This window comes from Syngnathus leptorhynchus, unplaced genomic scaffold (assembly GCF_054491065.1).
Source record: "Syngnathus leptorhynchus isolate UIUO unplaced genomic scaffold, UIUO_Slep HiC_scaffold_518, whole genome shotgun sequence".
Lineage (NCBI taxonomy): Eukaryota > Metazoa > Chordata > Actinopteri > Syngnathiformes > Syngnathidae > Syngnathus > Syngnathus leptorhynchus.
Genome location: NW_028232432.1, coordinates 10,831 through 36,006, shown reverse-complemented (window position 1 = coordinate 36,006; position 25,176 = coordinate 10,831). Strand labels below are relative to the sequence as shown.

The 25,176-nt window shown below is 52.5% G+C and overlaps 1 pseudogene; it reads right to left on the bottom strand.

Annotated features, from left to right (window-relative positions):
* Positions 1–1,079: 1,079 nt before the first annotated feature.
* On the bottom strand, positions 1,080–4,858 carry LOC147036614 (tripeptidyl-peptidase 2 pseudogene; annotated as a pseudogene).
* Positions 4,859–25,176: the final 20,318 nt, after the last annotated feature.

The window sequence follows — 25,176 nt, the reverse complement described above, 5'->3', positions numbered from 1 at the left end:
GACGCATTTCCATTAAGTCGAGTCACAAGTGCCGCAATGGTGGATATCGGCTACGTCGCAGATATCGATGCTGCAGACTTCTTCTCTTTGCCTCCGGCAGGTGGCGCTTTGCCGTCCAGTGGTGGAGCGGCAGGTTCTTTGGTGGAAGGGCAAGTCGGCGAGAACGGAAGCAATGGCGAACTTGATGTTTCACAAGGCACACTGAACACGATGCTGCCTCAGGCGACGATGAGTTTGCCAACAAGTCCCGCGCCAGAGATCGGAATTTCACTGTTGCGAAATGGTTTGCCAACGTCGGAGTTTGAGCATGCGGAAACTCTTGCGACAAGCGAATCGGAATCAACAGTTGAAAGCATGCCGGTAGTCGTTTCGCCGTTCACGACGCCGCCCGTCTTTGTTGAATCACCAATCGACAAGTTGTTTTTTGGCGCGGCGTTTGAATCTCTATTCGACAAACTGCAGGCGTAGACCTGGTTTCGAAGGTTCTGAAGCCACCTGTAGAGTTGGCCGCGGGGTCGACTTCAAGGTGACTGAAAAAAAAGTCAAAAAGCATGTGACAAATCACAACGTCAGACCAATTACCTGCGGGCGGGCATCCGAATAGTTTCGCTGGCGAACACGTGAATCGCCCGAGTTGTCTGCAGTGGTTTTCACCTCAGATTGGAGAACACAATGTTTCGAAACCGATTCGTCGCAGCTGCATTGGTTGCATTCGTTTTTTCGGCAGCGACCAGTGTCGTCAATGCCGAAGAAGTCTTGAGAGGCAATAGCGGTCTCAGTATCGCTGCAACACCGCAAATGGCACTCGACAACGCCATCGATGCGTACTTCTTGCAAATGGAAAACGCCTGGCAGGAATTGGAACAGGACTGGGACAATGTTGACTTGATTGACTTTGATGTCATCTTCAGTCCCGCAGTCCAATTGCCCTCAGGCAGATGGGAAGTTCAGTTTTCAGGTTGGATGTTGTTTGACTGCTACAACGACGGGCCTGGAGGCGGCCCACCAGTTCCAGTCGGATTCTAAATAAAAGTCATTCCACTCGTCTTGACCGACTTTCGGTCGAGACGAGTGTTTTTTTATCGAGCGGAAACTGTGTCGGCCTTGTCAGGATAGCGGATGGCCAACCAGCGAGACTCGCGTTCGTACAAATGAGTCCAGTTGGCTTCGCGATACATGTCGCGTCGTTTTTTTGCGTGCCAGTAGTTGTCAGCAGACGTTTTGACCATGCGTTCCAACTGGCCAAGTGCGGCTCCGAAGCGGCCCTTGCGACGGTCACGGCGGACGGTTACCAGGCCATACTTGTTGTCTTTGGTGTCGACCCAACGGTCGAGTTGTTTGTACGCGGCTTCGAATGCTTTGTCATGAGCGGCTTTGTCTTCGATCGGATGCTCCTTCACCACATCGCTTAATTCCATATACCCAATCGCTCGAGCTTTTCGGTAAAGGGCATCGACAAGGGCTTCGTGCGAGGCTTTCACCTTTTTGTTTTGAGCGGCGGATGTTCCCAGGCCTGTGTTGGCAACGATGGCGTCGACATCGACGTCTTTGATTACGGCATCAGCAGCGGCGACGACATCGGCAAGATGTTGCTTGCGATGTTTTTCGTGGTCCAGCCAGTGCAATCGCGTTTGCAGAGTCTTCAAACGCAGGTCGCCCTTCGCTTCCTTCAGCAGCGCTTCAAATTTTTTGTCGAAGTCCGCTCGCTTGCCATCCTGTTTGAAATTCTTCAATTCATCAATCGCCGAAATGGCGGCAGCTTTTGATGGTGATGGCGATTTTCGATGAGTCGTAACGACGTAATCAATCGGATAGCCGACAGGGCGTTGGCCGTTGCCAGTCGACTGATCATTTTTGGCTCCGTAAGTCACAGTGCCCCGAAGAATGTCGCCCGCTTCAACCCAGGCCGGTACAGCGTTGTCGGAAGGTGCTCGGACAAAAAGAGCCATCGATTCATTGTTGTTTAGGCGTGACGAACGGACAGCCGACTTACGCAGAACGGCTGATGAGTGATCGTTGTGAAACGTGACGTTCATTGATGAAGGAAGTTGACGAACAACAACGACTGGCGAACTTTTCATGGATTCAAGGACCTGCGAATCGACATGCCGCAGGGTCACGATCAGCTTATGAACGCCGGGTCGGATGGAAACCGCCGTCGGCCAGATATCGTCGGTACCAACCAGGCGACCGGTTGGATCGTAAAGATTCCACACGTGATGGCTGACGGGTGAGTCGTAGAGCAATCCGTCGGTGATCGGGAATTCGAAGTTCACTGACTTGCCGCGATTCGCTCCGCCAGCGATCTTTTCGGTTTGATCGATCGAGTATTCAAGTTCCAATTCGTACATCGTTCTTTTGTCCGGCAGGATGTCTCTTTCGGAATCCAACAACCGGACGACTGCCGATTTGGGAACGATTGCCGAACGAACATGAGTGAACTTTCCGACGGGTTGAATGACTTCGTCACGTAGCGGAGCCGACAGGTCAATTCTTGCGACCGGTTGGGTGCTGCCGAGTGTGATTGATGAGTCGCTGGTGCCCAGTCCATGAAACTGGATATCGAAATCCAGACTGGAGTCACCCATGCTGGACCAGTACTGAGACATCACAAGTTCCAGCGTACGGCCGCCCTGGACGGCGAAGCTTTGAGTCTTTTGTTCATCAGGAACCAGCCGAACATAACTGCGATGGTCGGCCGCCGAAAAGGCTTCGCCGTCGTACAGTTGAACCGGGTGAATCAACAGAGTCCTTTGTTCGTCTGCGCCCGAAAGTCGTAGCGTCAGGTCCGCCCAGGTGGCTCCCGCAGGAACCGAAAAGAATCGCCGGATTTCGGTGCCCGACTTCAACGCCAACGACTTCTCACCGGTCGATGCGTGTGGGCGAATCACTGTCACGGGAACTCGAAACAAAGGAGCCGCGTCCATTGCGTCCGCGTCGAGTCCCACGATTTCCGCCGCGTGAGCTCCTGATTTGAGTTTGGTTGGATCAACCTTCACGCCGAATGACGCTCCACCGTTTGTCAGCAGAATGTTCTCTCCGGTTTTCACCCAGTCCGCATTTGACTGCAACACGATTCGGCAGGAAAAATTCGCTTTGGCGTCTTCGCCGATGGTTTCGGGAACTGCGGTCGGATCGATACAAACGAATCGTGGATCTCAGAATTTTCGTGGGCTTCTCGCAGGTAGATGCCGCGACCACCGTCCACTCGAACGGCATATTCGATTTGGTTGTGTTCGGTACTGCCGCCTTCGACCAACGCGTCGTAAGCCTTGTCGATTTGAAGCAACCCTGGCCCTTGAACGAATTGATCAAGCCCGTCGATTTTCGTTGCCGTGTGTTCGATCGCTCGTTTCACGCTGTGAGGAGTGAAATTGACGCCTTCTGACTTTAAACCCGAGACGATCAACGCCATACCGCCGCACGCGTTGGGCGATGCCATCGATGTTCCATTCATTCGCATGCTGGGCTGCACCGTCCAGCGAGGAACAGGAGCGATCGCGCCGCCGGGAGCGAAAATGTTGACTCCCCAATCCCCGTCGACCGTCGGTCCTCGCGATGACCACGTGTAGGGCAGTTGTTGCGTGTCCCCTTCACGGACCGCATACGCGGCCTTCATCATTTGAGGGGAAATATACGCGCCAACACCGATCATGGCTGACGTTGTTCCACCGGGTGCCCCGACCGTTGAAAGAGCCGGCCCGGCGTTACCCGCGCTGCAGACGAATAGCACATTGTGTTCGTTGACGAGTTCGGAAAACAATTCCGGAATCCGACCGCGGTTGGGAGTGCTGGTCGGTTCGCCGAAACTCATGTTGATCAAGTCAACCTTGTTGCGCAGAACGGCGTTCATGCCGCGAACCAGTCCGGCTCCCGTTTCCATTCCGCCCAATCGTGAATCACCAATTTTGACAGACACAATTTGAGCGCCCGGAGCAACTCCGTGGAATTCCGGCGAGTCCGGGTAGAATGCGGAGACAATTCCGGCAACGTGAGTTCCATGAGCTCCGCAGTCGGCGACGATTGAAAGCGTCTTGCCGCTGTCGTAGATATTGACTGAGAAGTTGAGTAGCGATTCCGAGCCGAATGTTGAATGCTGTCGTTCTCGTCGAAAATCGGTCATCGCCATTTCATCGGACAGGTCGGCGTCTTCGTCCGTGTCGATGGCCGCTCGCCAAACGTCGCCGTCATGCCAGACGACACAGTCGTACAACGGACCCGGGTCTTTCGAGGACTTGCCGGCTGCAATCAACTGCTTCAGTTGTTCATCAAGATCTTTGGCGAGTGCTTTTTCTTCAGCGGATTGTTTCTTGTCTTTGTCTGATTTGTTGCCGTCACGTTGTTCAATTGCGCGGCGTAGTTTTTCAATAGCGACGTTATGTTTTCGATCGAATTCTTCTCCGCGATCATGCTTCATGCGTGCGACCAGTTCGTCGGGGAAAAATTCGTAGCCGGGTTTGACTCCGACGTGAAACTTGCCCGACGGGTTTTTCCAGTCTGAGTCGATTTTTAATCGGCGACCCGATCGACCGAGTACGCGGCCGTCTTCGGCTTTGCGAACGATGCTGGTGTCGACATCTCCGCTGCCGGTACCATCGATGGCGTCAATGATTTTTGGCTTGCCGTCTGAAGTCATCTGCAACCCGGGGGCTCCGACATCGACTCCCGTGTCAAAGATGGCGACAACGGTTCCTCGCCCGTCGAATTCAGGATGCTCTTTGAGAAACCTGAGTGCTCCCGTTTCTTCCTTCGGCATTAGGCCCTTGGTTGGAAATTTTGGAGCGGGTGTTTGGGTTGCCTTGCCCGGTGATTTCGCAGGATATTGGGCCGGTGCTGCTGAGGTTTGAGTGCTCAGCATCACTACCGGAATGATTGCGGCAGCGATGAGAACAAGAACCAGCAGTTGGCGGGTGTGTTTTGACATGAGAACTCAAAGAGAAGTTGAATATGTGTGGCTTAAAAATTCATTGCCTGGACGCAATTCTTAAGTTTAGAGCACGCTTCAGCCATCCGCAGCAATGGAATCAGCTGTCCAACGGCTTTGTTGGCGGTAATTGCTGAGTAACCCGTACAAATGCCCGGCGATATTCCTGATGAAATCGGGGTGTGCTCACGGACTTTTCTGGTGTGTGGTTTGCTGCCAGGTCCGGATCCGCCATCGTTTTTCTGTTTCGGCGTCTTTTAAGATGTTGCGCATTGTCAGGTGCGAGCTTCGACCTTAGGTTACCGTCCGCGAGGAGTCGACACGGAGCGAATCCGTTTGGCGGGAAGCCTCAACTGTCGAGTGGAATACCGACAAAAACCCGAATTTAAAGAGCAGATGTCCAATGAGTCGCCTTGAATTAATCGCTACCTCGACTTTTGGCCTGGAAGCCGTTGTTTCTCGCGAACTGAAGCAGTTGGGCTATGACGAACAAACCATCGAAGATGGACGGGTGACCTTTATCGGTGACGAAATGGCGATTGCTCGTTGCAATATGTGGCTGCGTTCGGCCGACCGGGTCTTGCTGAAAATGGGCTCCTTCCGAGCGGCTGACTTTGGTGAACTGTTTGATCGAACGAAGGATTTGCCCTGGGCCGACTGGATTCCTGAGGACGGCGAATTTCCCGTCGACGGAAAAAGCGTTCGATCAAAACTTCGGGCCGTCCCTTCTGTGCAGGGCAGCGTCAAAAAGGCAATTGTTGAGAGCCTGAGGAAGAAGTACACGCGTTTTAAATTTGAAGAAACGGGGGCGAAGTACCAGGTTGAAGTATCGCTGTTAAAAGACCAGGCGTTGCTGACAATCGACACGACGGGTGACGGTCTGCACAAACGCGGTTACCGCACGGGAGCTGGTGAGGCACCGATCAAGGAAACTCTGGCGGCGGCCCTGGTACAGTTGAGCTATTGGGATCGCTCACGGGTCCTGATCGATCCGTTTTGTGGAAGCGGAACGATTCCGATTGAAGCGGCAATGATTGGGCGGAACAAAGCTCCGGGAATGGACCGACACTTTGTCGCTCAGGATTGGCCGAACCTTGGCAATGAGATTTGGAAAGAAGCGCGAACGGAAGCTCGTGATTCAATGTTGGCCAAACCCGAATCGATCATCATGGCGACCGACCACGATTTCGGCGTACTGAAAAAAGCTCGCGAACACGCTCGCAATGCTGGCATGATTGGTGACATTCAGTTTGAAAAGAAAGAAGTCAGCGACCTGACGTCGGCAAGTGAGTACGGATGTATTATCACCAATCCACCCTACGGTCAGCGAATGGGTGATCGAGCGATGGTGGACGCGATTTACCGAGAACTTGGTCGTGTTTGCCAGCCATTGGAGACCTGGTCGTTCTATGTGATTACGTCCCACCCGGTCTTTGAGCGATTCTTTGGGCGCAAGGCCGATCGTCGCCGCAAGTTGTACAACGGTCGAATCGAATGTACCTACTTCCAATTCAATGGCCCTCGTCCCCCCAGGTTCACAACGGCTGAAGAGGCTCAGGATATATCTTAATTGACTAATCCGACGTTGCTTAATAGCGTTCACCCGTGGGTCCCGATTCGCGATTTCGCGGATCACCTTCTGTTTTGATTAAGTAAGGGTGCTAGACAATGGGAATGATTGCCGAATTCAAAGAGTTTGCTCTGAAAGGCAACATGGTTGACATGGCGGTCGGTATCGTCATGGGGGGAGCTGTCGGAACGTTGGTCGGGTCTATGGTGACAAACCTCATCAATCCGATCGTCGGGTTGTTTACTGGTGGCCAGGACTTCGGTTCTATGGCGGCCCAGATTGGTTCGCACACAGTTGAAGCAGCAGACGGCACCAAAACCGTTGAACCGTTGATGCTTAACTATGGTGCGTTCATTGGCGCGTTTATCAACTTCTTGATCCTTGCATTCGTGATTTTCATGATTGTGAAGGCCGTCAATAATGCCAAAAACGCGTTGGGGCTTGCCGAAGAAGAAGCTCCAGCCGGTCCGTCCGAAACAGACTTGCTGACCGAAATTCGCGACGCTCTGAAACGCTAATAGTAATTTTGTAGTTACGGATATTTGCAACAACCAAAAGCCCTCGAACGTCAAACTTCGAGGGCTTTTTCGCTGCGCGGCACTGATTGAGCGTTCGTAGGCACGTTTGCGATACCAATCGTTACCGAATGCTGCAGCATCCGTTGCGAGTTCCGGGTATGTTGAGACTTCGCTAAGTTAACGTTTCGTGAAAACGGTCGCGTCGTCCGGAGAATATCACCAGAAGCAACAGCGGGGTTTTTCAAGTGTCCAGGTCCAATTTGTTCGCAATTTCTTGTTTGCTGTTTTTTGTCAATTGTTCACACGTGGTGTTTGCTCAGGCAGCAGTCGCGAAACCTGTTTCGCTGGATGACTACTTCCCCACGGATCACGTGTTGGACGTGCAGATTACCGTTGCTGACAAAGACTGGGACACCCTGCGGTTCCAGACACGCAACTTTATGGACGCACTGCATGAAAAACGGAAGGAAGCTCCCATCCCGGGACCGTACACCTACGTGCCCGCAGCGGTGAAAATTGACGGCCGCGAGTTTCCCAACATCGGACTTCGCAAGAAGGGCTTCATTGGATCACAAAGTGATTCTCGCCCCTCGCTGAAGGTGAAACTCAATTTCGTTGATAAATCCGCCAATATTGATGGTTTGAAGACACTGACGTTCAACAACAATCAGCAGGACATTTCGTTGATGAGTCAGTTCATGGGGTACCAACTGTTCAACACGGCGGGTTCACCCGCGCCTCGCTGTGCTTTGGCAAAGGTGACGGTCAACGGTAAAGACCTTGGGATCTATTCGCACGTGGAATCCGTTAAACCGCATTTGTTCAAACGTGAATATGGCAGTGACAAAGGGACTCTTTACGAAGGCACGGTTGTCGATTTTTACGATGGCTGGGAAGGAAGCTTCGAAAACAAATTTGGTGACGATAAGCTCGGGCGTGAACAGATTCGCAAACTCACAGAAGTGCTGAAGCTGCCGCTGGACGATAAATTCGAAAGCAAGGTCGGTGAACTTGTCGACCTGGATTCGTTCTATACGTTTTGGGCCATCGAAGGACTGCTTGGGTTCTGGGACGGCTATTCGGGAAACAACAATAACTTTTTTGTTTACCTGAATCCGGCGACCAGCAAATTTCATTTCCTGCCATGGGGCATGGATGCTGCGTTTGAAAAATACAGCAAGGTCGATCGAAATCGCCGAGTTCCTTTGTCGGTGAAAACAAAAGGGCTGGTCGCACACAAGTTGTACCAGGTCGAATCATGTCGTGAACGCTACGCCAAAACGCTCAAGGATCTGATGGACAAACATTGGGACGAAGAAAAACTATTGGCTGAGGCTGATCGAATTGAAGCAATCGTCAAACCCCTTCTCGGTAGTTCAAAGGAAAAGTACTCGTGGGGCCGCAGTCAGTTTCGCGAATTCATTCGGAATCGCCGAAAAGAGATCGAAAAAGAAACGGCCGACGGCATGCCGCTGTGGGCTCGAGTCCCTGATCCACCGTTCGTGATTAGCGCCGCTGCGATCGAACAGATGGGGCCGAACTCACTTTGGAACGCGTCCAAATCCGGCAATATTGATGCCATCAAAAAACAACTGGCAAAGGGAGTCGACGTTAACGCCAAGGACAAGGGCGGTACGCCCGCGATACTGATGGCGGCACTGGGAGGTCAAAAAGCGGCCGCCGAGTTTCTGATCGAAAAAGGAGCCGATGTGAACGCCAAAAGCGGCGATGGCGGAACGGCTTTGCACGCCGCTGCATTTTTGGGACGCGTTGAAATTGTCAAACTGTTGCTCAACAACGATGCCGACATCACGATTCGCAACACAAAGGGTGACTTGCCATTGGATGTGTGTTCCGCGGAATGGAACGAGCAAATGAAACAGATTGTTGGTTGGGTGTCCCGGATGATCGGCACAAAAATCGACACCGAGATCGTAAAATCCAACCGACCAAAAGTCGCCGATCTGCTGCGCAAACACGGTGCGAAATCGGGTTCAAAGTAAAACTGAAGCCACGCTCTCGCAGGTTGTCTTGAGAGTTTGTATGTTCGCGGAGTTGGGTGGCCGGGGCTGGACTGAGCCTTTTAGCGAAGGAAGCCCCGGAGCGCACACCAGTAATTGCACACGCCGGGGTTTCAGTCCTCCAGTTGTTCGTACTCCGTCCTATTTCGATCGAACGTACACTCGTAGTCGCTTGCTTGCATACGAAGCGGCACTGGCTGTAAAAGTCCAGTCGCGAGTGTTGCCGGTACTGTTGCCAATTCCGATGTCGGCGGCTGCTCCCTGGTTCCAGTGGTTGATCGCAAATACGGTTTGGCCTTTGCCGTGGTTGTGAATCTGCATCGATCCATAACCATCCGTTGGCGGGCCTTTTGAGTCGCCTGAGTCAAATAAACTTGCCGAGGCTCCGACGACTCCGGCCGAATTTTGCGGAGCGTAGTTGTTGGGCCAGAACTCAATGTTTCCGGTCTCAATGGAAGTACCTGCTGCGATGCCTTCGACATTCGAAAAGACATCCATTGCCGTCACTGTTTGTTGGAAGTCAGCTTTTGACCGAGCGGTCGGGATGCCGATTTTCTTCACATCGTCAGTGAACGTATCCATTGAAACGAACACTCGCTGGTCTCCACGGGCAGAATTCAATTCGACCAGGTAGCCAACTCGGTCAAATGATTTGATCGAGCTGCTGTTGTCGACGTCGTATTTGATGTCACTGCCCAATGCTGACAAGTCAATGTCATAGACAAGCTGATATTCATCGCTGCCGGGCAGCGAACTAAAGAACTCCGGCACCTTACCACCTCGAACAGCACCAACGGGCAAGCCCGTGCCGCCGCTTAGATTGGGTTCCGCAAGTTTGTCCCATGCAAAACGGAATGCGACGGGCGTCTTCACTTTCGCGGATGAAAGCACAATGGCATCGCCGTCGATCTTTGCGTCCGCCGGTTGAAAACCTTCGGATCCAGCTCCGATGATTTCAAAGTGAGAAGGTGCTGCGCCGTCTCGTGTCTTTAAGCCTCCGCCCGTGTTCTTGAAGGTGGCCTTCAGCTTGCCGGGCAACACTTGCAGAGTGTCGAATTCAGGGCTTCCGGCCACAATTTTGCTGCGACCATAATCATTCTTCAACGCCAGGTTTGCCAGACGCAGACCAACATCCTGTTTGTTGGGCGGATGGATGTTGCCGACGGTGGCAATGTCGTTGATGACCACCATTCCTGTATTAGGAACGTGCTGAACGGCGGCCTGCGCTTCCCAGAATTCAGCCAGCACGTTGGGTTCACTGCCATAGCGAAACGGTGCGATCTGAACATAGTAAAACGGAAAGTCGCCTTGCCCCCACAACTGTCGCCAACCATTAATCAAGGCCTTCTTTTTTTCGAAATACATCATCCCGTCTGTGTGGTTGGATTCTCCCTGATACCAAATCGCGCCTTTGATTGGGTAGCCGACTAACGCGTGGATCATGCCGTTGTACAGCATCGTCGGATCCTGATGGCTTTTGAATGGTGTCAGGGAGGCCGGGAATGCCGGGCTTGGCGTAAGTGATTCGTTCGGGGCCGCTGTTTTTGCTGCAGCCAACCACGCTTCAGTGTCAGTGATGTGCTTTGCCAGAGTGTTTTGGAAGTCTGGTGTGCCAGGCGTGCGGCCCATAACGGATTTGTAAATGTCCTGGAGTTTTTCGACGTGTTGAAATCCAACTGGCGGCGTCCACGGTTCGACTCGTGTTCCACCCCATGATGAATTGATCAGCCCGATCGGTACGTTCAGTTCCTTGTGCAGATGACGAGCCATAAAGTATCCACACGCAGTGAACCCGCCGGCAGTTTTTGGCGAGCACACCTGCCACTGAGCATCAATGTTGTCTTTGGCGACGGTCGATGGTGCCCGCGGCATTTTGACATGGCGAATCAATGGGTATTTTGCCGAGGCGATTTCTTCAGCCGCATTGGTGCTGGCCTGGACAGACCATTCCATGTTTGACTGACCGGAACACAGCCAAACTTCACCGACCAGAACATCATTGATCTCGATCGGGTTGGAATCCCCGGCGGCACCTTTCACTTTCAGTGTCTGAGGATCACTGCTGGCTGTCATCGCTGGCAGTTCGACGGCCCAGCGTCCGTTTGCGTCTGCAGTAGCGGAGGCCGAATTGCCGCCAAATGTCACTTCGACAGACTCACCCTTGTCAGCCCATCCCCAGATTTTCACTTTGGCCTGTTGTTGCACGACCATGTGGTCATTGAAGAACCCCGGCAGCCGAACTTCCGAATTTGCATGTTCGTTTTGAACAAGCGTCAGAGCGAAAACAAATACGATTACCAACAAGCGGTTCGTCATGGTGTTGATCCTGATGGAGTGTTTGGTCGTAGAGCGGGGATTGTGATTTTCCACTTGGGGCGTCACGTGAGTGGAGTGCAACGGAGTCTTTCAATCCCACGCATGGATGCTGACTTGAGAGTACCCGACTAAGAAATCGTTACACTTTGGCCCGGGAAGTTCAACACGGCGTCAATGTTAGCGAGTTGACACGTGTAACTTGCAACATCTGAAACTACGTCCGGATCATGACCGCCGGGTAGAATGTGGCGCAACAGTAGTTTGAATGTTGGCTTAGCGAAACTTGTGAAGAGTTTCGGTTGCATTGTCGATTGCCGAAAGTTTTGACAACTTTCGCTACTCGTTAAGACTCAAAATCTTGTTTTGACAATGCTCTAAATAAGTCCACAACCGAAAGAGAGGGCTGGTCCTCAGTCGCGGACGCGACGACATGCGATAGCCTCGGGTTTCAACCCGAGGAAGTAAGACAAGCAGACTCACAAAGCCGCGGAGCGGCGACAGGTGTATTGACAAAACTCGCCACCTGCCGTCGCGCCGCGACTCTTTCAACCTGAGGCTTGTGTACCTCGGACTAAAAGTCCGAGGATATCGCATGCCGTTGCTCCGCAACTTGCCGCTCCCGTTTCGGATTGGTTCTATTTAGTACGCGTATTCGAAGCCGAGGCGTAGTGCGTGGGCGAGTAGTTCTTCTTCAGATGCTGAGTATGTTGGGCGAGCCGCACCGACGAGTGTGTCCGGTGGGATTTGGGTAGTATTCACCGTCAAATCCATTTGGCTTGAAGCTCGCAACACTTTGTCGAAGTGCAGGACGTTGTATCCAATTGTAAAGAACGATCGGTCGTTCACTCGGTATTTGGCGACCAGGCCCAGCTCGGCAACGTAAGTCAGTTTGTTGTCTCGGTAGACTCCGACATTCGATTCCTGAGTCAGCAGTCCGCCGGAGTTTCTTGTTGTTGTTCCGCCAGTATCTGTTGTTGTGGTGGAACCGTCGATCGTGACAATCCGCCGCGAGTTTCCGTAGCTTAACTTACCGTTGAGTCCCAGGGTCCAGCGTTCGCCGTGATGCCAGTGAGAAGCCAGTCCGAAGGTTGCTCCGTGGAATGTATTGCGAGCCAAAAACTGATCAAGCAAGTCTGTTACGGTTCCGGCTGTGGCCGCACCGGCGAGAGCTGTTGATTGTTCACGAATCGAAACGTGGTCGTGCAGCTTCATGTAGCGATAGCCGAGCGACGCATCAATGAATCCGTTACGAATCCAACCCATGTCGCGTCGAAACAGCATTTCGAACGTGTCGATATCAACATCTCTGTCGATGGTTAACGTTCCGTCGGACAGACCGGGGAAGTTGATGATCTCAGAATCGTTTCCGATGTTGAGGTTGTCGAATGGTCGGGCCAGAATTCCATTTCCCACGTCCAGAGTGGTGGTGTCGGACCCGCCGCCAATCACCATGTAGGACATCAGGAAATTGAAATGTGGTTCCAGTTGGTAACCAAGACTCAGGCGAGCACCGGATCGTCCGGTGTCGATAATTCGGCCGCTACCAGCAAGAACAGATGTGCTTGCCAATCCCAATACGCCCGCTTCGCTTTCTGGTGTTCCAGCGATACTTGTTGTCGCAAGTGGAGCGACGTTTGGTTCGCGGACCCACCAGTACATGTATTCCGTTTCCATCCAGAATCCACGCGGCTGGCACCAGTCGCATGTTTGGATGATAGGAAACGTTTCCTGTGGTTCTGCAAATCGCGTGGATGGTGGGCACGCCGGTTGAGTGGATGCACACGGAGCATTTGCCGTCAACGGAATCGCATCTGAATAGTTGTTGGCGGTTGTGTTCGATTTCGGTGGGGCGTACGAATCGATGAACTGCTTTGGTGTTTGTTCGTCCGGTCGCCACTGCACGGGCATTCGCTGAGCCGTCCGAGCCAGACGTGCGGCACCAGCGGTATCGCCTTTGTCTGACAGGTCCATTGCCATTCGCATGACCTGTCGACCCGTCGTGTCGTAGCCGCCTGCAGTTGGTGATGGCTGCGGTGTATGTTGCAGTGAGACCTGTGCGTTGATTGACGACGAAGACAACACCGTCGTTAACACGGCAAGACAAATTGAGACACGCAATCTCATTCCAAACCCTTCACGGCAGGCAGGTTCTTCAACCGAATTGATTCCGGCTTCAAAACGCGTTCGGAGGGATGCATACGCGCACAAGCACGTACTCAATCCGACCCCATAGAGTTAGGGTAATCGGAACAATCGTTGCGATCGGTGCAGATGGACTTGCCGTTCAAGGGCGACAGCGATTGGGTGGGGCGGAGGCGGGACGAAAACCGGCAGTTCTTGCTGCTGCATCGCTACTGGCCGAAACTCATTGGCTCAATGCGTGAGGGTTTGTTTGTGAGTCTGTCTTTGCAATTGGGCAACTAAGATTGTCGTGGAATTGCTCCGCAATCTTTCGTGTTTCAGGCGTTGGATCGGCGGAGCGATCCACGACTATTCTTGCGTGAATTGAAACAACCCGTCGCCCGGCACATCCACCAAACTGCTGGTTCAAAGACCATCAGTTTAGACGGCTTCCAGCAGATCGCCTGCATCAGAAAATACTGAGTCGACCGCGCTCGGCAGGGCTCCAGCAGCTGTTGTAGATGCTGCTGACACTGTGATGTTGACAGTTGCTGTGGCCGTCGATTGCTGGTCGCTGGTGAAGTAAGTGAACGAGTCTGTGCCGCTGAAGCCTGCATTTGGTGTGTAGACAAAGCTGCCGTCTTCTTCGAGAACGACAACCCCGTTTTCCGGTTGTGTCTGAATTGTTGCCGTCAGGACATCGTCGAAGTCGGCGTCCTGGTCATTGGCTAGCACTCCGTTGGCAGCAGACACGGTGAGCACGCTGCCAGGCTCGACAGAATAATCATCGGCGACCGCAGTTGGGATCGAGTTTGTGTCGTCAACGTTGTTTGTGTTGGATCGGATTGACGTGGCGAGGTCGGTGTTGCCTTCCAGGTCTTCAACGTCTGCCATTAGATCTGTGAAAGCGTTCGAACCATCGGCAAACGACGAGGCGAATCGCCACGCAATTGAAGCGTGTTGTGAATTCATGTGTGACTCACCGAAATTGGCCTCCAAAGAGTTCAAACCGTTAATGCTGATATCAAGAATACTGTTGGCAGTCACGACTCCGCTTGCGGACTCGACATCGCCATCTGTGTAGCCAGCCGGTTGTGTTTGCTTGACCTGATACAGCCCTGGTGCAAGAGATGTGAATTCCCATTGGCCGTCGGCATCTGTAATGACAGTCGTTGATACGTCTACATCGGCATCGGTTGTGCCTCTAAGTTCAAACTGTGCGCCGGGAATTGTGAATTCGCCGAGGTCGCGGATTCCGTTACCGTTTGCATCCACAAACGCAACTCCGCTTATAGAACTTGACGCCGTACCGTCCGTAACTGCGACATCAATTGTGCCTGTTGCGGTGGCCGTTAGACCATCGTCGTCTTCAACGGTGTAGGTGAATGTTTCGGTGCCGACAAAGTCTGTAGCCGGGGTGTAGGTGATGTTGTCTCCGCCGGCAGAGATTGTGAGTGTTCCGCCAGCAGAGCCGGCTGACACATTCGTAATTGTGAGTGTTTGGTTCTCGTCCGGTAGTGCGGAATCATTTGCCAGTACATTGAGAGTGATGTCGGTGCCGTTTGCAGCTGCGGACAGGGTGTCATCACCTGCAGTTGGTGCGTCCGCAATCGAAGTGACTTCCAGCGTGACGAAGACGGGCGATGAGTCTGGAGAAATTCCATCAGATACGATGTAGGCAAATTGATCTGTGCCAGCGAAGTTTGCATTCGGTGTGTAAGTGAATGATCCGTCTGATTCCAGAGTGACGTTTCCGTTGTCCGGAAAGATCGTGACTGCCGCGGTTAACGAGTCGTCTTCAATATCTGTGTCGTTGCTGAGAACTCCGTTGGCTGCCGTCACTGCGAGGACCGTGTCTTCGTCCAGCGTGTAACTGTCGGCGTTCCCGGTTGGAGTGTCATTGACCGGATCGACGTTAATTGTCACTGCGACTGGGCTGACGGTGTCCTGCCCGTCGGTCACAGCGTATGTGAACGTATCTGTGCCATTGAAATTCTGATTGGGCGTATAGCTGAATGAACCGTCGCTCAGCAGGGTGAGCGTACCGTTTACTGGCTCGGAAACGACAGAAGTGCTCAGCGTGTCTTCAGTGTCGGCGTCGGAGTCGTTACTTAAAACTCCGTTTGCTGCAGTCACTGATAGCGGAGTGTCCTCGTTGGCCGTGTACTCATCAGCAGCCGCAGCGGGCATGGCGTTCGCAGGATTAACGGTAATGGCGACTCGTGCAACGTTCGTCGGATCTGATCCGTCGATGCCCTGATACGTAAACTCATCATCTCCGAAAAAACCGGGAGTTGGTGTGTACTCAAACGAACCATCGGTGTTCAGGGTCACTGTTCCGTTTGTCGGCTGATCAACCAACTGTGCAGTTAGGGTTGCGGTTTGGCCGGCATCGTCGTTCGCAAGAACACCTGAAGCAGCGTCGACGGTCAGAGTTGTGTGTTCGTCAACAGAATACTGATCTTCCCTGGCAGTAATCGAAGTCTCAACCGTAATTTGGACGTCAGCCGTTACTTGATTGCCAGCGACGTCAGCAATTTGAATCTGGAAGTCGTGTGGCATTGCCTGGCTTGCGGTCGGAGTCCAGGAAATAACTCCCGACGTTGCATCGATCGTCATTCCCGTGGGGGCGTTGACCAGTGAATACGCTGCGGTCCCTTCGTCCGGGTTTTCGACGTCGAAGGTTAACAGGGCACCGACCGGGGTTGTTGTCGGCGGCAATGCGGTGAAGTTGGCCGGTGGCGTCGAGTCGACATCAATTGACAGTCCTGTACTGGCAGAACTGGTGACCGATTGTAGTCGTTGCCTCGCGGTGATGGTGTGTGATCCGTCAGTGAGCTCAAGGATGCCGTTGGAGGTGATCGTTATTGAATCGCTGGTTGCTGTTGCAGAGCCGATAACGACTCCATCTGCGAGGACTTCGACCGTCGCCCCAGGCACGACCCCGGAAACCGTAAACTGCAGAGTCGCCTGGGCGTCCGAGTTGTTGAGGTTAGTCAGGTTGTCGGTTTGCGAATCCCCCGTGTCAGACGCTTCAGCAAGATCAACACTTCCGACTGCCTGAAGGGTTGTCTCGCCGATGTCTGCTGTCGCGGAGCGCCCGATTTCCACCGTGACAGGCAGGCTTTCAGTGGCTGAAGTTGTGAGTACATTGCCGGTCGTCAAGACTGTCGCAATTGAGAAGTTTCCCGGGGCAATATTTAACCGGTAACGCCCGTTGCTATCTGTCGTTGTGGAGACTTCGTCCGTATCCAAAACCCCGTTGGAATTGGCGTCAATAAAGATTGCTGCGTTTGCCAGGGGCGTATCACCAGTGTCGAAAACGCCGTTGGCGTTGACGTCATCAAATCGGGTTCCCTCGACCGAACCCAAGCCTTCGACAGAGCTAAAGACGACGACTTGATTGGTTGATGTTGTTGGAAGATCGGTGAATGGAGAGTTGTTACCGAGGTTCGTATTCGACAATGCATGGATGCTGTCAGCGGTGGACATATCCAACACCTGACCAAAAACAGTGAAGCCACCATTTTGAGTATCCAGTTGCGGACCTCCACCGCCGTTGTCACTTAAGTTCACGAAAAACTGACTTGTCGCACTGTTCGGATTTCCGCCTGTCTTGGCCATCGCAACGGTGCCTCGGGTGTTTGAAATACCCGGTTCGTTTTGCACGGCTGCGTCTGTCGGAACGGCTGTAAACTGGTTGATCGACGTGAGGTCTGGTGAACTTGTTGTGAATCCGCCTCCCTGGATGACAAACGGTGTGCCATCACCCAACGCAGCGTTGCGGTGAATGATCGAGTCAATATAGTCGCCGTCGTTGACGTAATTCAGAAAGTTCTCAACGGTCAATGGTGTTTGCGTTTCGAATAGCTCGATAATGATGGGGCCAAGGTTTGTGTTGATCGACACAATGGGATCGCTGCCAAACGCGATCACAATCTCGTCCTGATCCTGAATGACGTACGATTCGAATTCGGTATTCACAAGTCCGTTAACGAACACCTGAATTGTGTTGTCGAGATCGGTGACTTGTGAAAACAATTGGCTTCCACTGAAGACAGCATCTGCGTTGTTTCCGGCATCACCCGCATTGGTTCGCCACGTTTCGAAAAAGTCACCCAGTGTCTGATCTTCAAGGGCTTCGCTACCGACGGGGTCGATACAAATATTTCCGTTGGCGTCCACGGTGTGGATTTGAGTGATGTTGTTACCACCGACCACTCCGATGTCCGTCGGAATCGCGACTTGCGAACCATCGGAATAGATTGTCAGCCGAGCTGTGACTGCAGACAACAGGGCTCGGTCTTCAAGAGTTTCCAGCTGTGCCGGAACGGATTCTTCAGCGTTGGTGAGTCGTCGCCCGTTGACGCGAGATCGGCGGGAGGGAAGCCACGATTTGAGAAGATTCTTCATTGCGATCCTGTGCACGAAAAGTGATTCGTTGGCCGAGAGTGAGCCTTGGTTGTTGAACGCGGCCAATTTGGAAACAGCACCGCAGATCGTGATCGACGCAAAGAATCGACGTCTTTCTCCGAAATATCTCACTCTAATCCGCTGATGGGATGAGTATGGCGCGGAAAGAACGCGCTTGATCGGCCCATCGAAACGGTATTAAGGGTATCGACACTGTTTTCGTGGCGAACTGAGTCCGATGTGGGCCGCAACGCCTCAATGAGACAGAGATCGCGGCCAGTTCGTTCTCGGCAAAAACTTCGGCTTCGACGACGTGGCTTACTTGATCAACACAACTGATTCGATTGGCTCAGTTTGGGTGCATAATCGAAATAACTGAACTTCAAACGTTTTGTGATGAAACTCAGCGACTGTCGGAGGCGATGTTCACGGCTTCTTGGGGCGGAAGAATTTCATCGATTCTTTCACAGCCGTCCGACGAGTTGTCATCCGGACGGCGATGGTGAGCAGGTAGTTTTTCCACCCGGACACGACGAACTGCCTTCTTTTTTCGAGAGCCTTCAGTGAGTTCTTAACGACTTTTTCCGGTGACTGAGCACTGTGCTTTTCCAACCAGTTTGATATTCCGGCTGCCTGGAAAAAATTGGTCCGAGTCGCACCAGGACATAGAGCCTGGATGGTTACGCCTCGGTCACGGACTTCGGCCCACATCGCTTCGCTGAAGTGCAGGACCCAGGATTTGCTGGCGGCATACGCGGCCATGTAGGCAACTGGTTGGAATCCGGAAAGTGACGAGACATTGATGATGGCTCCGTGCCGCTGCACCAGCATGTCCGGCAGGATCAAATAGCACAGGTCGGATACCGCTTGAATATTCACGGCCAGCATTCTTTGGATTTCGGCGGGGTCGGTGTCTTCGACCGGGCCGACAACGCCAAAGCCTGCGTTATTTACCAGCAGTTCGATTTTGATGTCTCGTTGCTGAATCAGGTTGAAAAGTTCACTTGCAGCGTTGGGGACGCTTAGGTCGGCGGGCAGCACAATGACTTCGGTTCCGTGAGCTGTGTGCAATTCTTCCGCCAGCTGAATCAATGCCGTTTCATTTCGTGCAGTGATGATCAAGTGCATACCGCGACCGGCGAGTCTCCGAGCGAACTCGGCCCCGATTCCGGATGAGGCACCAGTGATCAGTGCCCAGCGTTCTGCGTATTGGTCCAACACCGACGATGTCCTGGGTAGGAGAATTGGTCCGAATTGAAGTTGCTGGCAAGAGTCGCCGAAGAAGTGTTTAGACGTGGTTTCAAAACCCTGTTTCGAATCATAAATATGTTTCGAAAGCTGCAGATCCGTTGAATGTCTGACGGATTTTGAAACCAGTTGTAACGGATGTTAACACACCTGTGCATCAGCAACTATGAATGGGTCAGCCCGTCCATCGTTGAATTCGCCATAATCCGGTGTGACCTGTGGACGCGTTGCATTTTTGCAACGCTTCGCCCGGTTTTGACGAATCAGTATTCTGCGGTGTCGATAGTGACTGCTTTTTCACAGGTTACCGACAGCCTGAATTCGGATTCCCGTGTATAGTTGCGAGTCGGTTGAATGCCTCGCAACTGTTTTGGTTGTAGGGGTTTAAATACTTCTTGACACCTACGTATCCCCTTGTCATCTTGGGAATTAGGTCGATTCCGACCTGTTAGAGTGGTTGTGAAACCCTTCTAAATTCCCATCTGCAGGATCCTCGTCGCGTATCATTCGTCGGCGGGCCACCTCCAAGTCGTTTCTGAAGGTATACCCATGTCGGGAAACAACGGAATCGTTTACACACTTGTCTTCTTCGTGTTGCTGAGTGTGATTCTCCTTGTCGTCACTGTGCTGAGTTACAGCCAGTCTGGTGAGGACTCTGTAGCGATCGCGAAGCTTACAAAAGATGCTTCGGAAGCCAAAAGCGCGTTGACGCGGAAAACCAATGGGTTGATTCGGTTAAAGCAAATTCTGGGCTACGAATTTGAAAGCCTGGGCGATGATGACGAATCGAATGCTGAGTCAGTCATCGGTGCACTGCTGGTCGACCTGAATAACCTTGGTGGCGACGCGGTTCAGGGCGAGAAGACAGTCAAGAGTGCATTGCAGGGAATGCGAACTTCGTTGAATGGCGAACGTCTTGCGACTGCATCACATCAAACAGCTTTGAAGAATCTGAACAACGACCTGTTGGGCCTGAATGGTCAGAAACAGAAGATCATCGATCAGCACCTGGCTCAGGTGAAAAAAGTTGAAGAAGAATCAAAGCGTAAAGATAAGGCTCACACGGAAGAACTTGATCGCAAAAATGTTCAGGTGAGTTCACTGACTAGTGAAAAACAAAAACTTGAAGACCTGATGGCTCAACGAGATCAGGAAGCCAAAGATACGATCGATCAACTGGAAGAAGATCTCAGAAAGCAGACTGCTGCCAATGGTCGGCTTCGAGAAAAAGTCAACGGTTTGGAAGACCAGAGTTTCGAACGCGAAGACGGTTTGATTCGCTGGGTCGACCACAATCGAAATCTCGTTTGGTTGAACCTGGGTGAAGAAGACGGGCTACGAATTCGTACAACATTCAGCGTCTACACAAAAGCCAATCATGGTGTTGCACGACGCGATAAAGAAGACATCAAGGCGAAGATCGAAGTGACCAGCCTGAAAGGGGCTCACCTGTGTGAAGCTCGAATTCTTGAACAGGACATTTACCGACCAATCGCCAAGGGTGATCCGATTTATTCACCAGCCTTCACGGTTGGCAATACTGAGTTCTTCTCTATCGTCGGCCTTGTCGATCTTGATAACGACGGTGTCAGTGACCGTGAGTATCTTGAAAATATGGTCAAAGCGTCCGGTGGTGAATTTGACAATATCGTCGGTGACGACGGAGTTCTTCAGGGAAATGGAGTCTCGGCGAAGACAACGTTCCTGATCCTTGGTGAAATTCCTGAAGAAGCTTCATCAGGCGACGCCAAGACCGACGAAGACAACGCCCGTATGCGAGAAGTCAACGGTGATATGATCAAGGCTGCTCGAGCACTGGGAGTCCGAGCCATCACGGTTGGTGACTTTAAAGACTACCTGGGAATCGGTCCTCCTCCACGATCATGGCGTCCGGGTGATGCATCGCCTTACAAGCTCAAAGCTGGAGCTCGTAGTGCGGGAATCAATGAAACGATCGGCGGCGGACGACAATCAGCCGGAAGCGTGTCTGGCAGCTACACTCGTAGTAAACGACTTGGACAGCAAACATCCAGCGGACAGACCAGCAAGTTGTACGGCAATTAAACACCGTCACATTCAAAACCGAATCCAGGCTCGGCTTTCATTACGAAAGCCGAGCTTTTCTTATTAGCCGCAGTCGAAATCACGCAACTGGTCAAGGACGGTCTGAATCATGACTCGGTGGCTCTGTTTGCTCATGCTTGTTGTTGTCGCCGGGTTTGCCATCGCGGGATTTTTACCTGGGGCTGCAAATAGAAGGTTTGCGAAAGAGGTCCGTATCGCATGCGAGAAAGGGACACCATTCCAGCTCCCAATTGATTCCGGCATATCCTGGGATGCGTGCCGAGTCATCGACCCGTATTCAGGTGGCCTCGCCGACGACAGCTACTGCTACATCGAACTAGTGAAGGACGGCGTTATTGTTCAGACTTTGACCGTTTCACGAGGGGCTGCGGACTTTGAGAATTGTGGAATCCCACCGTCCGGGGCCAGTAGAGAGCAAGCGTTGTTTGTTGGGGTGGCTGACAGATCTGGCTGGATGCGAGCGAAATGGATCGGTGGCGACAACAAGTAAGCGTCGATTCGTGGGATGTCGTTGAAGGAATGTCGATTTTGATGCGGGCATAAGTTCGATACGATGCGGGAGACTTACCGCCACTCCACATCAGTCCGTCAGCCGTACTCATGCGAACCATTTACCTGGACCACAACGCCACCACTCGACCGCTGCCCGAAGTCATCGACGTCATGGCGCAGCACTTTCACGACAGCTACGCGAATCCTGGAAGTCGACACTCTGAAGGACGTCGTGCCCGTAAAGCTTTGGAAGAGTCACGCGAATCGATTGCGGACATCCTGGGTGCTGATCCCGAAGAGGTGATCTTCACGAGTGGCGGCACTGAGTCCTCCAACATGGCGATCTTTGGCTTTACGGATACTCAGCCCGGCACGATCGGACTAACGGCGGGCGAACACCCGGCGACTGTTGAATCATGCCGTCATCTAAAAAAACGCGGCTGGGAATTAACCAATGTCGAAGTCGATGCGGACGGTCGATTGGCACCACAAAGTATCCGTGATTTACCGTGGGATGAACTACGACTGGTCACGTTGATTTTGGCCCACAATGAAACTGGTGTGATCCAGGATCTTGATTTGATATCGGGCTTGTGCAACGAACGTTCGATTCCGTTTCACCTGGATGCTGTTCAGGCTGTCGGAAAGATCGACGTCAAGTTTCACGATTTGGGAGTTACGTCACTTGCATTGGGGGCTCACAAATTTCACGGCCCGCGTGGGATCGGCGCACTTTTGCTACGGAAAGACGCAAGGCTTTCACCTGTCCAGTTTGGTGGGCACCAGGAAGCCGATCGGCGTCCGGGAACGGAATCGGTTCCGCTGATTGTCGGGATGGCCAAAGCACTTGAATGCTGGCAAGCCAGGCAGTCGGAGACGAATTTGAGAGTGGAGTCACTCAGAGATCGCTTGCAGGCGGGGCTAACGGCGGCGTGTTCGCCGGTTCATGTCAACGGCGCGATGGCGCCTCGATTGCCGAACACGTTGAATATCTCGTTCCCCGGAATTGACGGTGATGCGATTTTGGTGGCTCTGGATCTGGAAGGTATCGCCTGCTCACTTGGAAGTACCTGCGCCAGCGGATCCGCCGAACCCGCGCCAGCGTTGGTCGCGATGGGATGTCCGGCGGACGTTTATTCTTCTGCTGTGCGGTTTTCTCTTGGATTCGAAAACACAGAATCGCAAATTGAGGATGCGATCCAGCGGATTGCTTCAGTCATTCAACGACTGAGAGCCTGACCACGCTAATTGTGGCTGCGTCGTCTTCGTTTTTTCGAAGCGCTGTGCGTCGAACTCTGACTTTTCAATGAAAGTCGTATGGGACGCAGATGGATCAGGTTGCAATGACCGCATCGGTACGGGCGAAACAGCACCAGGGCCAGCGGCAGCTGGTACCAGCGGTATGCATGTTCTACCAGCGGTTCAATGCAGAACTCGCACGCATACAGTCTTGAAGTGGAACGATAGGTTGACATTAAATGAACGCAATTGAGACTGATGATTCCGGAATGGTCCTCCGTTTCGCGTTCCGGATGGAATCTGTTGCTGCTTTAATGCAACATTCACACCATACTGCAATGTGAATCGCAGTTTTGGTGGTCGATGTCGCCGTAAGTCGTTACCTCCATTCTATTTTCGGCCCTTCGTTGTTCATCTCTCACAGCCAGCGGCAGTTATTGCCATCACGCGGAATTACGGAACGGAATTCTGATGGAAGCAATTCGCAACACTTCAACGGTCGTCGTGCCGTGTTTTGCGCTTGTCGTCGCGGCCGTCGTATTGGGTGGCACTTCGGGTGACCTGCATGGGCAAGTCGCTTCGGACGCCAGGGCGACTCCAGCGTGTTTGAGATGCCGATCCGGCAAGCCGAAGTGCAGGAACTGCAAAAGCGGATGGTGCTGGCGTCGCGTACTGGAAATCGCAAGGTGGCTGAAGAAGCCGCCGCTGCCGCAGTCATGCGGATGCCAGACAACCCGGTGACTCACTACAACCTGGCGTGCATGCGGGCGATCAATGGCAAGACAGACGATGCGTTAACGAGTTTAAAGGCGTCCATTGAAAAGGGGTTTCGTAATCCAAAAATCCTTGCCGAAGATGCAGATCTTGTTTCGTTGCACGATGACAAACGGTTTGACGAATTGCTAAAAGCAGCGGCCGTTCCTTTCAAATCGAAACAGCAAAGTTTCAAAGCCGCAACCATTAAGAATGGTGTGGGAACGGTGACGTCTGAAAACACACAATGGGTTCCTCAACGCAACATTCTTGTCGCACATTTTAAAGTCGATGCGGACGCATTAAAGAAGCTGCCGGTTGTTCGGGGACAGGGAGAGGCAGGACGTTTGGTCCGAAAATGGTATGCGGAAGGAACGGCATGCGGGTTGGCTGGCGATTTGTACGACAACCATGACCACGATCATTCCAATATGGCTTATGCCGACTTCCAGCAGTTGACACGAATCGAATACGGCCCCGAGCCGCGAAAATTCAATGTGACAAACGGGCTGCAGCGTTTCATGATGTTCAATGGTGCGACAATCGGCAATTCGTCAACCGCGAACGTTGGAGGGCCGTTCTGGAGAAGCATGACCCGGCTGTTCATGGTTGATACGCGTTTGGCGAATCAAACTTACAACCAGTATCTGGGGAATCATATTTACTTTTACCCCGAACACCGTGACTACGACCCCGGCCAGTTTGGCGACACGTACCCCGCGAATACTCCCTTTGTGATTACTTCACAAGGATCGTCTCACACTGATAAACCGTTTATGAATGCTGTCGCTTGTACGATGGCCGCATTTCGTCCGGACGTGAAAAAAGTCCTGCTCCAAAACGGTATTCTGATGCCGACAGTTCAGATGATCTTCCGTCACAGTAATAAACAGATTCAGTCGGACGCCAATTACCTGACTGGTTCTGCACATCCAGTCGTATTTGATGGCAAGCAAATTGATGTTGTGCAAATGGTGAAGATGGCCCACGAAATGCAAGCCGATTCGGTACCACCAATCATTCAAATGAAAGTCGTCAACGAAGATCGTGGCGTTGCTGGTCGGGATTATTTTCACTCGACGCCCAGCGAATCGCTTTTCACAACTCCGGTCGCGATCGCTCGAGTTTATCGTTCGCTTCAGCCTCGCAAGACAATGGTGGTTGATGTGTCCGGTAGTCGTGATATCAACAAACGTGATTTGAAATTTACGTGGAAGATCCTTCAGGGAGATCCCAACAAGGTCAAGGTACGGCCACTTAATGAAAACGGTTCGCTGGCGGAAATTACGTTCTACTACCACCCTCGTGCGAAGATCAGAAATTCCGCGATGGAATCCAATCGAATTGACGTTGGAGTCTTCGCGAGCAATGGCAAGTATTACTCCGCACCGGGCTTTGTGACATCGTATTCCATCGAATCGGAGTATCGGAAATACAACAAGAGCGGGGCGATTGAGTCTATCGACTACAACCATC